Source organism: Xenopus laevis, chromosome 7S, assembly GCF_017654675.1.
Source record: "Xenopus laevis strain J_2021 chromosome 7S, Xenopus_laevis_v10.1, whole genome shotgun sequence".
Lineage (NCBI taxonomy): Eukaryota > Metazoa > Chordata > Amphibia > Anura > Pipidae > Xenopus > Xenopus laevis.
The window spans coordinates 32,287,423-32,302,041 of NC_054384.1; positions in this window are offsets into that span (position 1 = coordinate 32,287,423).

Consider the following 14,619-nt stretch of genomic DNA (forward strand, 5'->3'; position numbering starts at 1 on the left):
ACCCTCACGGAATGCGAATGAGATTGTACGCCCTCGGAGATCCAACTTAGAGAATATCTTCGCCCCCTTCAGCTGGTCGAAGAGCTCTACGATCAAGGGCAGAGGGTACCTGTTTTTGACAGTGATTTTATTCAGGCCCCGGTAGTCTATGCATGGCCGAAGGCCTCCGTCCTTCTTCTCCACAAAGAAGAACCCAGCCCCTGCAGGAGAGGTAGAAAGGGCGGAATAAACCCCCCGCTGGAGATTTTCTTGGATATATTCCTTCATTGCGGAAGTCTCAGCAGGAGAGAGAGGGTAAGTGCGGCCTCTGGGGGCATGGCTCCTGGCAGGGAGTTCGACAGGACAGTCATAAGAGCGATGTGGAGAAGGAATTCCGCAGACTTCTTACAGAACACATCGGAGAATTCCTTATAACAGGAGGGAAGAGACTTTAACTCGGTTGAGGAGATAGTTACCTTCTTGAGGGGTTTATCAGGAAGGCAATGCTGGTAGGCAGAATGGGCGTCCAACGAGAAACCTGCCCTGTGGACCAGTCTATGGTGGGATTGTGCAGGCGCAGCCAGGGGAGACCCAAAACAACAGGAACATCGGGACAAGAGATGATAAGAAACGAAAGTCTCTCTTTATGCAGGGTCCCAACCTGCACAAGTAGTTCGCCAGTGGTCATCGTGAGTACAGACTCAGTGGTTTATCATCTATGGCGAAAATCCTCATGGGAGAAGGCAAAGGAAATAGGGGGATTCCCATGTACTTAGCAAAGAGAGCGTCCATGAAGTTACCCCCGGCTCCGGAATCGAGGAAAGCATTCCCGAAGATGGTCTTATCAGTCAGACGAATCTGGAAGGGAAGGAGAAACCTGTGAGAGTTTCCTTGGGTCTTCCCCTGAGACCAATCTCGAGACTTTTGAGTCGTGCCCCCTACATGAGTTACCATAGACATACCTCGGGGTACAAAACTCTTAGCCTTCGCAGGACAGGCATTAGCGAAGTGGGAATGTCCGCCACAATACAGACACAGGCCTGATGTCCGTCTGCGGAGTCTCTCTTGTTCAGTGAGGCGAGTTCTTCCCACTTGCATGGGTTCCTCCTGGAGAGAAATGGATGCTTGGGCAGGCGGGGTGACAGGAGCCTGCAGGAGAGGCCTCTGGAAGCGGGGTGCCAACGTGGGTTGAAACTTCCTGACACGATCTCTCAGGGTTTGATGCTCTCTCAGAAGAGTGTCCACCTTAACAGCCAAGGCGATAAGGTCCTCAACTTGCGTGGGTAATTCCCGGGAGACCAGGTCATCTTTGATGCGGAGGAGAGACCATTATAAAATGCAGTATGGTATGCGTCGTTGTTCCAACGAGTCTCAGCAGCAAGTGTACGGAATTCAATAGCATACTCCGCTACACTGCGACTCCCTTGGCGGATTTGGAACAGACGGGAAGCAGCGGATGTCACCTGGCCGGGAGCATCGAAAACGATCCGAAATTCTTTGAGGAATGCTTCCGCGTCATCCATCAGTGGGGACTGCTTCTCCCAGTGTGGAGATGCCCACTCGAGAGCTTTCCCTGCCAGACGAGTAATCACAAACCCCACCCTGGCACGTTCAGAGTCAAATTCAGTGGGGTGTAGGGCAAATCGAATCTGGCACTGATTCACGAATCCTCGACAGGCTTGAGGATCGCCATCGTAGAGAGGCGGAGCAGGAATATGTGGACCAGAGGTGGAGGGCTGGGTAGCCTTGGCAGCAGCCGCTTGCGGAGGAGGTGCCGGCAGGGGGGTCGCTGGTGTCAACAAGGAGAGCTTTTCCAAGATCGCCTCCAGCGTGTGTCCCACGTAATTCTGCGGGCTTCATACGCCTCCATGCGGGAATGCAGGCCCCGAAAGGCCCTGCCGAAATCTGGCTGAGCTTCCTCAGAGGAATCCATGGCCCGAAAATAATGTCAGGGAACCGGGAGTTCCCTCTGGGGAGTTGTCCGGATATAGGAGGAAGCCCCTCAGGAGGGATCAGGATCGTGGTATCCAGGGATTCAGCAGAAGGGGTAATAAAGTTCAGGCAACAGGTCAAAAGGCAGGCAGAATATAAACAGAGTCCAAAGTCCAGGCAGGGGGTCAACAACAAGAGATCAATCAATAGAATACTCAGGGATAACAGCAACAGGGAACCCAGGAATCTAATCAGGAACAAGATCCTATTTTCAGGCGCCATCTTGGCGTCTCGGGCGTCCTTTTAAAGGGGTTTTTTGGCGCCCTTGCGTCGGCGTCAGCACGTCTGCGACCGACGCGCTGCGCCTGCGTCCGTCGCACCGTTGTGACGTCTTCGCGCCTGCGCACTTGCGCGCAGGCGTCTCTGCGCCGGCGCCGCTACCCACGTGGCGGCCATGGGCGCCGCCATTTTGGGAGCGGCGTCGGAGGAAGTAGTTGCGCCGCCCGGAGCTCCTGGTCCTGCTCCGGGCGGCGATCGTGACATAGATCTACTACAATACTTATAACTGAGGAGCATGTGCCAAGATCAGTTTCATCAGTCTTTAGAATTTGAGAATATTCAACTAAAACAGGACTGATCTTGAGGCTGTGATGACAGCTCGAGTTTGGGGCTGAAACATAGAATAAATAATTTTTCCATACAAAGTCCTGTAAGTGAGGTTTATAATTTCGATCAGACAAACCCCGCAACCATGGAATACTGGCTAATTTTAATTAACTAATTGCTGCCTGACATCATGGGCAGAATGGACCCATGGACAGAGCTTTGGCCTCCACCCACCCGTAACCTATTAAGAAGAGTGTTTGCCTGGAACCCATGAGATCCAATTGTATACCCATGGGTGGGAAGTTCTGGGCGTGCTCAAGACTAATCTGGATTTCAACTCTGGCAATAGGTGCAGAGTGCAGCCAGACCCTGAACACAAGTATTTAGAATTAGCACCAAGAGCCCTTGGGTCCCAGGGTCTTTTTAAAATACTCCTACTGATTTTTAATCCAAAGCCATGTGCAGAGAGCCTCAGGGCCCCGGGTGCAATAGGTTACTGAATGAGCGCTAAGGCATACTAATTTGTACCCCTTTGTTTTCTAGAACATGCATTCAGGGCCTAATTTAGCCCCATGTGTTAATTGCAACAACAAACTAAGAATGTATTAAACTTCTATTTTTCTATGAATTTGACACTTTTTTAGACTAGAAGTTAAATGTTCTGTTTTTGGAACTAAAGTTGGAAAAATGCAAATTCACTTTATCTCTTAGCTTCTCCTAACTTAGGAAAACCCCACGGGTATAGTCTACCTATATTAGCGGATATGTGTAGTGAAATTAAAGGGAGAATTAAACAGAATCCTCTTGCACAGATATTCCTCCAGTGCCTGTACTGAATTAGCACAGCTTAAAGCCTTGTTACGACTAATGTTGGAACATTATAACCGGAGGGCTTGTGGTGTCATACAAATGAGATAAGTTTATTTTCTGAAATGTACCATTTGTTCCTACAGGCAGGGCGGCTGTAAAAGCCAGCGAAGAAGCAGCAGGAATCCATCTCTGTGCACAGCAAGAGGCAGAAGGGAAGAACAGAGACGCACCGAAGGTTGGACCTCAACCAAATCTCAGCTTTTACCTTCTGCATGTGAACAGCCTCTAGGAACAGGCTGCAGCAATATTGTAGAGCAAATGCACTCTAATCAGAGGCAACTGTTTTTCCACCCCCTCAGGGGGCTAAGCCTGGAAGAGGAGGGAAGGGAGGGGTACAGTACAGCTATGTAAGTCTCTCATCACCAACTTGCTAGCTGCTACAGAATACTTTCTACCAAACATTGTGCACTTGTTTCTAAGGTCATCTCTTATCAAGTTTGGCCTTTTAAATTTTCACAAATTAAAAAACAGAATGCAGACAAATGCAGAGCAAAAATCTGATATTAGGCAGAGCATGCGGCTAAAACTTATGCTGTGTATCAATAAAGTCTATATAATGAAATGCATTGAAGTCTATGGGGCAAATTCGCTAACCTGTGGAGTTGCGCTAGTGCAGGCTTTGCCGCACTTCGCCAGGGCGCCGCTAATTCACTAAAATCCAAAGTTGTGCTCAGGGAAGCGAAAGGTAGCGAAGTTGTGCTAGCGTTAATTCGTCAAGCAAAGCGAAGTTACGCTAGTGATGCCTAATTTGCATATGGCACCAAAGTACATTGGACGTATATGTAGCAGCAAATACATTACACTACACAAGACTGGGAAAGCTTCATAAAATAAAATAGAGTTGTTATTTTGCTCTATACATGTGCCCACTGTATAGTTTAGGTGCCATATGTTAGGAAATGTTGGGGGGAAGAAAATGTACGATCTTTTTCAGCCTATCACCCTTAAAAAAGGAAGAGACACCAGCGTTTTTTGGGACTTAGAAAAAAATGTCAACATTGTTTGAAGCAATCCCTATCTACTCTATTGCACTTCGCCTGGTCTGAGGTGGCGAAGGCAAGTCTGGCGCAAGAGGTAATGTTCAGTAAAATGCGCATATAACGTATCGTAGTTACGTCCCTTCCCCATAGCGCAACTTCGCCTGGCGTAAGGGTGTGCGAAGTAGCGCTAGAGTAGGTCCACTTCGCTAGTAAATGAGTAAATCGGCGAAGTAACGAAATGACCTCACACTGGCAAATTTGCGCTAGTGTAGGCCGCTTTGCGATTTAGTAAATTTGCCCCTATGGCCGTTGAATTTTTTTGCTGACTTGCGACAAATTGCACAACAAATTTTTGACGTGTGGCAATTTTTTTCCCCTTTTAGATTCTATGGCCGTAAGTTTTGTCGGCAAACTTGGTAAAAAATTTCGCTCATTACTATCCGCCATCAATTCAATGTTGAAGAGCCAGACTGGGTCAGACTTTGACAACAGCAACTAACAGTTGCCTTTTATACTTTTTGTAAGGTAGCGGGAAACCATCAAATCTGAGTAAAGATGGCTATTGACGTACTGATAATATAGAACAAAACACATTTTTGAACGATATTCATTGTGTGCCTGGCAGGAGATGAGCCAACCAATACCAGCAGAAGACTTGGATATCGATCGGCTCATTGATTGTGCTGGCTGTAAAATTTTGATCGGGTACCTTTGAAGGTACCAGAACATCGGCCACTGTTAGTGCTTAATCGTCCCCATAGATGCAAATTTTTCTCTTGCCGAACGACCGATTTTAGCGAAGTCCGACCAATCCTTCGAAATTATCGTGCAGTTAGTGAGATTTGAACAATCGAACATCTTACGATTTTTAGGCCGACATCTGTCAGGAAATTGATCGGCCAGTTTAAAGCTGGCCATAGATGTTCAGATTTTTAAAAGATCTCACCCTGAGACCACGATTTTCTCGGAACGATCGTACGATCGTACGAATTGACCATCAACTAAAAAGACCAATTTGCCAGGAAAACAAAGGGGAGCTGCCTGCTTGTCCCTGCAAACATAGATAGATTGCACTGGGACCGACAAAGATTTTTTAACCTGGCCAATCAATTTCCTGACATATGGCCGAAAAATTGTAAGATGGTCGTACAATCCCACTAACCGCACGATAATTTCGATGGATTGGTCGGACTTCGCTAAAATCGGTTGTTCGGGAAGAAGAATCGGCGCGTCTATGGGGAGCATTAGACTGGTAAGAGACATTCTTTTGGAAGCAGATCTTGGATCCTGGGTTATCTAGGTTTTGTTTATTTTCCAATACCTTTTCCACTTTGATGGCCAATGTTAGAGAACAATACATAATGCAGTCACTTCTGAGAAGCTGAACAAGCCAAATGATTCTTTCAATGATTGTTTTGTGCGTGAAACTGTACTACCTAAAGGTTATCGCTCTCCAGGCTCTGTGCTTAGGTGCCTAATCTAAGACCCAACTAAAATAACAACAGATTGTTAGACTGTAAATCAGACAGAAGCTCATTTAACTAAATGATAAGCATGGCTCTTAATTAGCACCTTTTAATTTAACTTTCTCTTCTCTTCAAGCCTTTCATAGTCAGATCCCTGGAGAGTCCACAAGATCCTTGGAAAATCAATCTTAATTTGAACAACTGATAATAAAAAAAATCCCCTTTGAGGGACTTAATAACCCTGTTTGACAACAGCTTCACCTTTAACCTTTTCCTTTGAGATGCAGATGATACACATGGGTTACAATAGAAACAGTTTGATTTTTTATGTGCCCTTGATATTAAAACGGTCTTATGTTTCCAATATGAATCATATACACAATATTTATCTTACATGTAATTATGCAGAACTGCACAACAGCGTTAATTGCATCCGAGCATAGAAATGATTAAATGAAAGCAATTTTATACAAATGTTTGCGGATTTTAGACAATGCATATTGGCAGAAAATTCTGTTAAAATATAATATACCAGAATTGATTTAATCACTTTGATTTATAATATGCCCTGTCTTCTGTATTGAAGGTTATGAAATAATTTGGTACAATTATCAAAGTTTGAAAACAGACTCACCACAGTACCACAGTGGGAAAATGACACTGCTCTCTTTTCTGTTGTTTGGGCATTTTTAAAACAGGTTCATTTTCTATGTGTCCTTGATATTAAAAATGTCTTATGTTTCCAATATGAATCATATACTCAATATTTATCATCCATGTATTTATGCGGAACTGCACAATAGCGTTAATTGTATCCGAGAATAGAAATGATTAAATGAAAGCAATTTTATACAAATGCATATACAAATCTGCGCCCAAAGGATCACACATGAATGCAGGTTGAACTCCAAATGCCAAAATCTGTGCTACAAAAATTCTAGTCCCAGCATGCAACTAATTAATGAATAAGCACTGACACTATTGCGTTCATTTTGTTGTTTTAAATGCAATTGCCACACTGTGATTGAGGTGAAAACCGTGCATTATGAATTAAAAAAACATTCAGCTCTTCCTAGATGTCACTGCTCTCCTCACATTCCCCCAGTTATCTTAACCATTTAATTGTGTAGCCAGTGCATGGGGAGGGACATCAGGTCCCCCATTCTGGTGCACAAACAAGATTCTGAGATGATGCAAGGCTTGCCTTAATAACAGTGTCCACAAAATGGCTCCTGCCTGCTTGCTATAATTATGAGTTCCCAGACTGATGGAAACAAGATTCAAATAATTTGTAAAGTGTAATGTAGCACACCCTTGAGTGTACTTTTGCTGTGTATTAAGGCTGTGTGTGACCAGGCTAAAACTGCTTGTAGTGTGCCCCGGACCCCCAGTGTACCCGTGCAACTCCCTGCAACTCCCGGTACCTGGTGTAGATCAATGCAGCAGGATATTCAGCCAGACAATTTCTTTGCAGTAAACTATAACTTGTTTATTAACAGAGAACAGTGGCAAGGTTGTAGTTCACAAGCACTTCGATGTTCACAGTAATCATAGAATAGCTTCAAACAGTAGTATTCCCTCCAGGGGGCAAGGTGCAACAGACGGGCTAATATTCAATAGATATCAAAGGTACAGCAACAATAGACTTGGGGAATAGTTACCACTCTCACTGGGCACTATCCCTCTGGTGAAGCACTTAGGCAAGGGTTTCTCAGCCTGAGGTCTTGTATCTTGGCACCAGACTTGATCCTCACCTCACCCACTGTATTCAGCCTGGGGTCTTGGGTCTTGGTATCCTATCTGGTCCTCAACTCACCCACTGTAGTCCCTGCACTAGTGGTTCAAATACCACGGGGTCCTAACCCCACTATTTCTCCTCGTTGGAGCCACATCTGCTCACTAGCTACCCTGTGCTGACTTTCACTCCTAGAGCGACTATTACTGTAATACTATCCCTATCTCACGCTTCACGAACTTTTCCGGCAGACCTGGACCTGTAGTACCTCACACTGAGGCAAAGTCCCAGGACAGACCCAGACCCTTTTATTTTGACAAACAGTGCCATCTAGTGGACAATCTCCATGAACTTATTTGGACCCAGCAAGGGACATAGCTGCCTTTAGTTAACTAAAGGACCCTTAGGTGTCCAAATACTAAAGAGGAATGCCTGAGATAAATACACCCAAATCTCAGGGTCTCTACATTCTCCCCCCACTTAGAAACATCAACGTCCTCGTTGACAAACTAAACAGTTACTCTCAAGTGCACAATAAATCACATTTTAAATAACATTTACTATTTTTACATCACACTTCAACAGCCTCTCCAGAGGACTGCCCATGGTACAATGGATCCTGTAAACAAAAATATTGCAAACATGCATTTTTCCTGAGCACTGTATCAATACTTTAATGCAACCTCAGACTGGGTCCACAGGCGTGGCCCTAAATCCTATTACCTCGGGATTAACCCTACTATTACCAACACTGTACTTAAATCATTTATTCACATTTCTTTTATTTATGCACTTAGGAGGGAAAAAGGGAATTGGGATTTTGGGACAAGTGTCCCTTAACTATTTACAGTCTCTGGGTTGTTTGCCAAAGTCCTCCTTCCAGGTGGGTGCGATTCACCCCTAGAGTGGCTAAAAATAAAGAACCCACTACAGAGTCCAACATGGTTTCAGTCATGCTGCAGATCAAACCTGAATCTCTTTTCTTTATGAGTCCTGACTCGAGGGGAAACGTCCCCAACTCGAAGTGTCTCAACCCAGAGGTTAATAACAAAAATAAGGCTCCATTCCTTGAAGTCCATAAACAGTTAGCTTGAAAAACAAAGTGCAAACAAAAGACCTACTCCGGTCACTGGGAGTGGTTACTTCACCCTTCCCCCACAACAGAAAACATCACCCTCCTGGGTGTGGCATGGCAGCAAGAGAAAAAAAACAGACCTTCTTAGCACAGTAATGGTTTCTCTTCAAACCATATAGGTGAACCGCACCTTCAGATCCTCATAAGGCACATAATACTTTGGGTGCGGCTTCTCCACCATTCCACCCCCGGGTGTGGCTACATCGATGCTGAAGAATCTTGGGTTGGGGTTGTTGCGTCCGCAACTATGCACCCGATGGCGTAAAACTGTGCGGCCCCACCACCATTCCTTCTCTATGGAGCGAACAAATCGCCAGGATGCCCTTCTCTTGACTGTGTCAGGGTGGGTCAGGGAGTTGCCAATGCTTTTCTCTTTAGCACAAATCCTCAACCACCCAATCATCCACTAGCTGCTCCATCTTGTCATACACCCATAACGGGGCATATGGCATGTAATAACCCCACAGCCGGAACACCCGAAAATGTATCACCCGTTGAATGCGGGAGACCCGGCAGAAGATATCAGGATCTGCTTTTCCTGGCAGAACCCAAAAGTTCCTCTCCTCCTCTTCGGTAATCTTCTCGGGTGCCCAAAAGCTGTGAGGTAAATGGAAAAGTGGCGCCTGGGTGGCTCCATCTGGCTCCGCTTCCAACAAATCTCCCTCCCAGACGGAAACGGACTCCGCCCTGAGGGACTGCTGAGGTGTGCACACTCCTGGGGAATAGGCCGTCGCCATCTCTTGGATAGCATGGAGGTACGGAGGGTGTGTAGGCGACTCCTGATCCGCACCTCCCATGGAAGCTGGGTCAGGCTCCTTTTCCTTAGCCTCTGGCACCTCGTGCTCTCCCAGTGTGGCATCCCCTCCTGAGGGTAACAATAGTAGTGGGCTTTTCTTACTCGCCTCACAATCCAGGTTCGCCACCTCTGCAGCGTCATTCCCTTCTAGCGGGTCGTGGAGGGCGGCAAGCGTGGCCTCCAAGGTGTCACCAGGTTCCGCAAGCATAGCAGTAATCCCCCTGACAATGACCGCCTCTCTCTCTTCCACCTCCGGGTGGTTGGACAAACTGGAAATAGTAGCGGATCCAGGACAGGAACTTTTATGAATGGCCGCCATTAAAGCCACTTCTACACCTGGTGCATGATACCGAGCCTCATCCTTCAGGGGTCCCAACCACCAAACTTGCTGGCAACCGGGGCACTGACTTTCCGCCACATTCAATGCTCTGTAGGCCTCCGATCCACATCCACCACACAAGGGTACAATGATCCGGTCTCCATTGTGGGCGATTTTCTCAGCAAATATCCCCATCCACATGTATCGATAACCGGTATCAAAAGCCATTTCGTCCTTGGGTCTAGTCGGCAAGGAGCAGGCACTGCCTCCAGAAATATCCGACATGCTGTTTTAGTCACAAAAAAGTATCTGCGGTTCGCTAGAATGCGTCCACTCACTTTTCCAGCTACTCTCGCAATGCCTTGCAAAATGGCCCCCGTGACATCAGCGGTTTAGCTCCTCCCTCTCGCTTTGGCGCCACTGTCTCGTGTCCTGATTCGCCACCAGCGAATTTCTCGATCAGGGAGGAGGGATCAAACAGGGTGGATGCTGCTGACGTATGCACCTACGTCACCCACCAGAGCTTTCGCGCCTTTTCTCTGGCGCCAATTTACACGATCCTGATTGGTTCTCCCCACCAATCTGGAAAGGTGGGCACACAACTTTCCAGTCAGCCCTCTCCTTCAGGCAACAGTAAATTTAGGGCGGTCGGAATTCAGGCTGCAAGCTGCGCTAGGCCAAGATGCCTTTTTCCTCTCTGGTCCGGCACTGCAGCGCCTGTCACACTTTTCTCTCACAGCAATGAGTTCAATAAAAAAAGAATCCCGGACGAGCCCCCAAATGTAGCACACCCTTGAGTGTACTTTTGCTGTGTATTAAGGCTGTGTGTGACCAGGCTAAAACTGCTTGTAGTGTGCCCCGGACCCCCAGTGTACCCGTGCAACTCCCTGCAACTCCCGGTACCTGGTGTAGATCAATGCAGCAGGATATTCAGCCAGACAATTTCTTTGCAGTAAACTATAACTTGTTTATTAACAGAGAACAGTGGCAAGGTTGTAGTTCACAAGCACTTCGATGTTCACAGTAATCATAGAATAGCTTCAAACAGTAGTATTCCCTCCAGGGGGCAAGGTGCAACAGACGGGCTAATATTCAATAGATATCAAAGGTACAGCAACAATAGACTTGGGGAATAGTTACCACTCTCACTGGGCACTATCCCTCTGGTGAAGCACTTAGGCAAGGGTTTCTCAGCCTGAGGTCTTGTATCTTGGCACCAGACTTGATCCTCACCTCACCCACTGTATTCAGCCTGGGGTCTTGGGTCTTGGTATCCTATCTGGTCCTCAACTCACCCACTGTAGTCCCTGTACTAGTGGTTCAAATACCACGGGGTCCTAACCCCACTATTTCTCCTCGTTGGAGCCACATCTGCTCACTAGCTACCCTGTGCTGACTTTCACTCCTAGAGCGACTATTACTGTAATACTATCCCTATCTCACGCTTCACTAACTTTTCCGGCAGACCTGGACCTGTAGTACCTCACACTGAGGCAAAGTCCCAGGACAGACCCAGACCGCATGGTGCTAAACCCTTTTATTTTGACAAACAGTGCCATCTAGTGGACAATCTCCATGAACTTATTTGGACCCAGCAAGGGACATAGCTGCCTTTAGTTAACTAAAGGACCCTTAGGTGTCCAAATACTAAAGAGGAATGCCTGAGATAAATACACCCAAATCTCAGGGACTCTACAGTAATTAAAGTTTATTTTGCTTGACTAACATCATAAAATAGGATTAATGATATAAGTTAAAATGAAAACATGTGCAGTGCTTCAGGACTTGCCAATTTATAAGCAATCGTATCCCCATATGCAAGAAAATGCACAAAGCAACATCTTTGTATTCAAACACAAGGCCACTTAATTCTACTTGTTGATTGGTTGTTATAGGTTCGGCATAGAACTTATCTAAGTTATCTTCCATGGCCCTTCTATAATTTTTTCGTGATCATTTACTTTGTTTAACTCATGCCTTTTCAAACACTATACAGTCATTAGGGCTCAGTCATTTAGCTTTGAAAATGCTAATTCATGTTTTTGCCCAGAGTGCAACATTTCCCCCCCAGAATTCTAGTGTAATTGCAGGTGCACACATAAGTTGCATCCACTGTGGTTTAATCATGCTGAACCAATATGGTCATAAATTTACACTTGTTTTGGTAAAACATGCACAGGTAGAATAATAATGTTTTCCCCTTGCATTTGTGTTTAAGGAATCGTTTTCAGTGCACTGCCTTAATAAAGGTACAGGTATAGGATCAGTTATCCGGAAACCCATTATCCATAAAGCTCCGAATTACAGAAAGGCCATCTCCCATAGGCTCCACTGGTAAAACATGCACAGGTAGAAGAATAATGTTTTCCCCTTGCATTTGTGTTTAAAGGGATACTGTCATGGGAAAAAAAATTTTTTTCAAAATGAATCAGTTAATAGTGCTGCTCCAGCAGAATGTTGCACTGAAATCCATTTCTCAAAAGAGCAAACAGATTTTTTTTATATTCAATTTTGAAATCTGACATGGGGCTAGACATTTTGTCAATTTCCCAGCTGCCCCTGGTCATGTGACTTGTGCCTGCACTTTAGGAGAGAAATGCTTTCCGGCAGGCTTCTTTTTTTTCTTCTCAATGTAACTGAATGTGTCTCAGTGAGACATGGGTTTTTACTATTGAGTGTTGTTCTTAGATCTACCAGACAGCTGTTATCTTGTGTTAGGGAGCTGCTATCTGGTTACCTTCCCATTGTTCTTTTGTTTGGCTGCTGGGGGGAAAAGGGAGGGGGTGATATCACTCCGACTTGCAGTACAGCAGTAAAGAGTGATTGAAGTTTATCAGAGCCCACCACCATTATTGCCCATGTGTATTGCAATTAAAAGTGTCTGTAGTATAAAATAAAATGGATGGATTGGACACAAATATCTTTAAAGGAAAACTAAAACTAAACTAAAAATGAATACTGTTAAAATGCCATATTTTACATCCTGAACTTATTGCACCAGCCTAAAGTTTCAGGATCTCAATAGCAGCAATGATCCAGGACTTCAAACTTGTCATAGGGGGTCACCATCTTGGAAAGTGTCTGTGACAATCACATGCTCAGTGGGCTCTGAGCAGCTGTGCTAAGCTTAGGGTCGTCGCAAATTATCAAGCAGAAAATTAGGTCTATCTATATAAGATGATGCTACAGGGCTGATTATTAAATTCTGATGCACTGGTTTCTGTGCTGACATGTATTAATTATTTAAATGCTATGTGTATATTGTGAGTGGGTCCCTAAGCTCAGTAAGAGACAGCAGCACAGAGCATGTGCAGTGAATCAGCAGAAAAGAAGATGGGGAGCTACTAGGGCATCTTTGGAGACACAGATCTTCCCTGCTAAAGGGCTGTGGTTGCCTTGGTCTGGTAAAGAAGACCAAACCATAATGTACAACATTTCTAGCCTACTTCTGTAGTTAAGCTTTAGTTCTCCTTTAAGGAAAAGTGTGAATAAGCACAACTTGTGGCAGTATTCATAAATTTAATGAAGTGCATTTGGCAGTCAAAAGTATAGAGCAGTAGGGTCAATAAGGGGACATAACGTAACATATACACAACATAAGATATAAATAATAAACAGATACCAGTTTCTCAGCTTATAAACCTTATTTCAAATCAACAAGATCTCCATGTAGCTGTCAGTCCTTGACAAATAACATTATCATTATCACTAGCATTGTGAATTTAATGATTCAATTTTTATGGAAAAAATAAATCCGTGTATTGCATTATTCCCAAATGAAATCCTTTTCATGGGTCTCTTGTTAAAGACCGACGCTTCATTGGTATCAGATATTGAGACAATACTGTAATAATCATCTGAGAGCATTAAGTAAATGAATAATATGCTGCATGAAAAATGGTTGTCAGATGCAACATTCTAATCAAAATATCAAATATTGAAAAATGTGCGGCTATGCATCAATAATCATAATTTAGCTGCCTTCAGCTTTATCGTTACAACGGACAGTGCTAGTGATCCTCCTGTAACTGACAGAATGCAAACTTTATTTGTATGGCAGCAGAAAACATTATATAAAATGTTTGCAGAAATGTTCCTCCAAAGGAATGTACTTGTGTCTGTGCACACCTAAATGCTTACAACAAATATTGGAGTGCATATTTTTTTTTGTGATAAAAAAAATAGGGTTCAAAGCCTGCAATAATTTAAGAAGGCTTTAATTTATAGCCGTGATATCTGAATTATACTCCTAGTTAACTAATTATTTAAGTATTAATTATTTAATAGGGTATATACTCAAATAGGTAAACCACCTGGAAATAGTCTGTTTATAAAGTCAATTCAAAAGGTCTCTCCAAGTTCTTGAGTCCATTACACCACTCTGTTCAGGAGACTTTGTTAATTATATAGATATGTACAACTTGCTAGTTCAGAATTTTCTGCTGATGCCCTAATAATGCACAATGGTCAGTGAGCACAAGCTGTTTGATGGTTAATTCCAGCATTCTGCATGCTGTAGATGGTGTAGCATTTACTAACTTTGTACAGGAATTTAACATGTTATCCAAAATGCTCAGGACCTGGGGTTTTCTGGATAAGGCATCGGGTCCATAATTTGGATCTCCAGACCGTAAAGGAGAACTAAACCCCCCAATAAGAAAACCCCCTACCTACTAGCCTAGATAGTCCCCCTCCCTGCATACTCCCATATAGTTTATTACCCCTGAAAGGGCTCCTAAAACTTTGCTCAAGTATTGGTGCAGCATAAGAGCAGCAGAGCTCAAGGACGCCATCTTCTGGA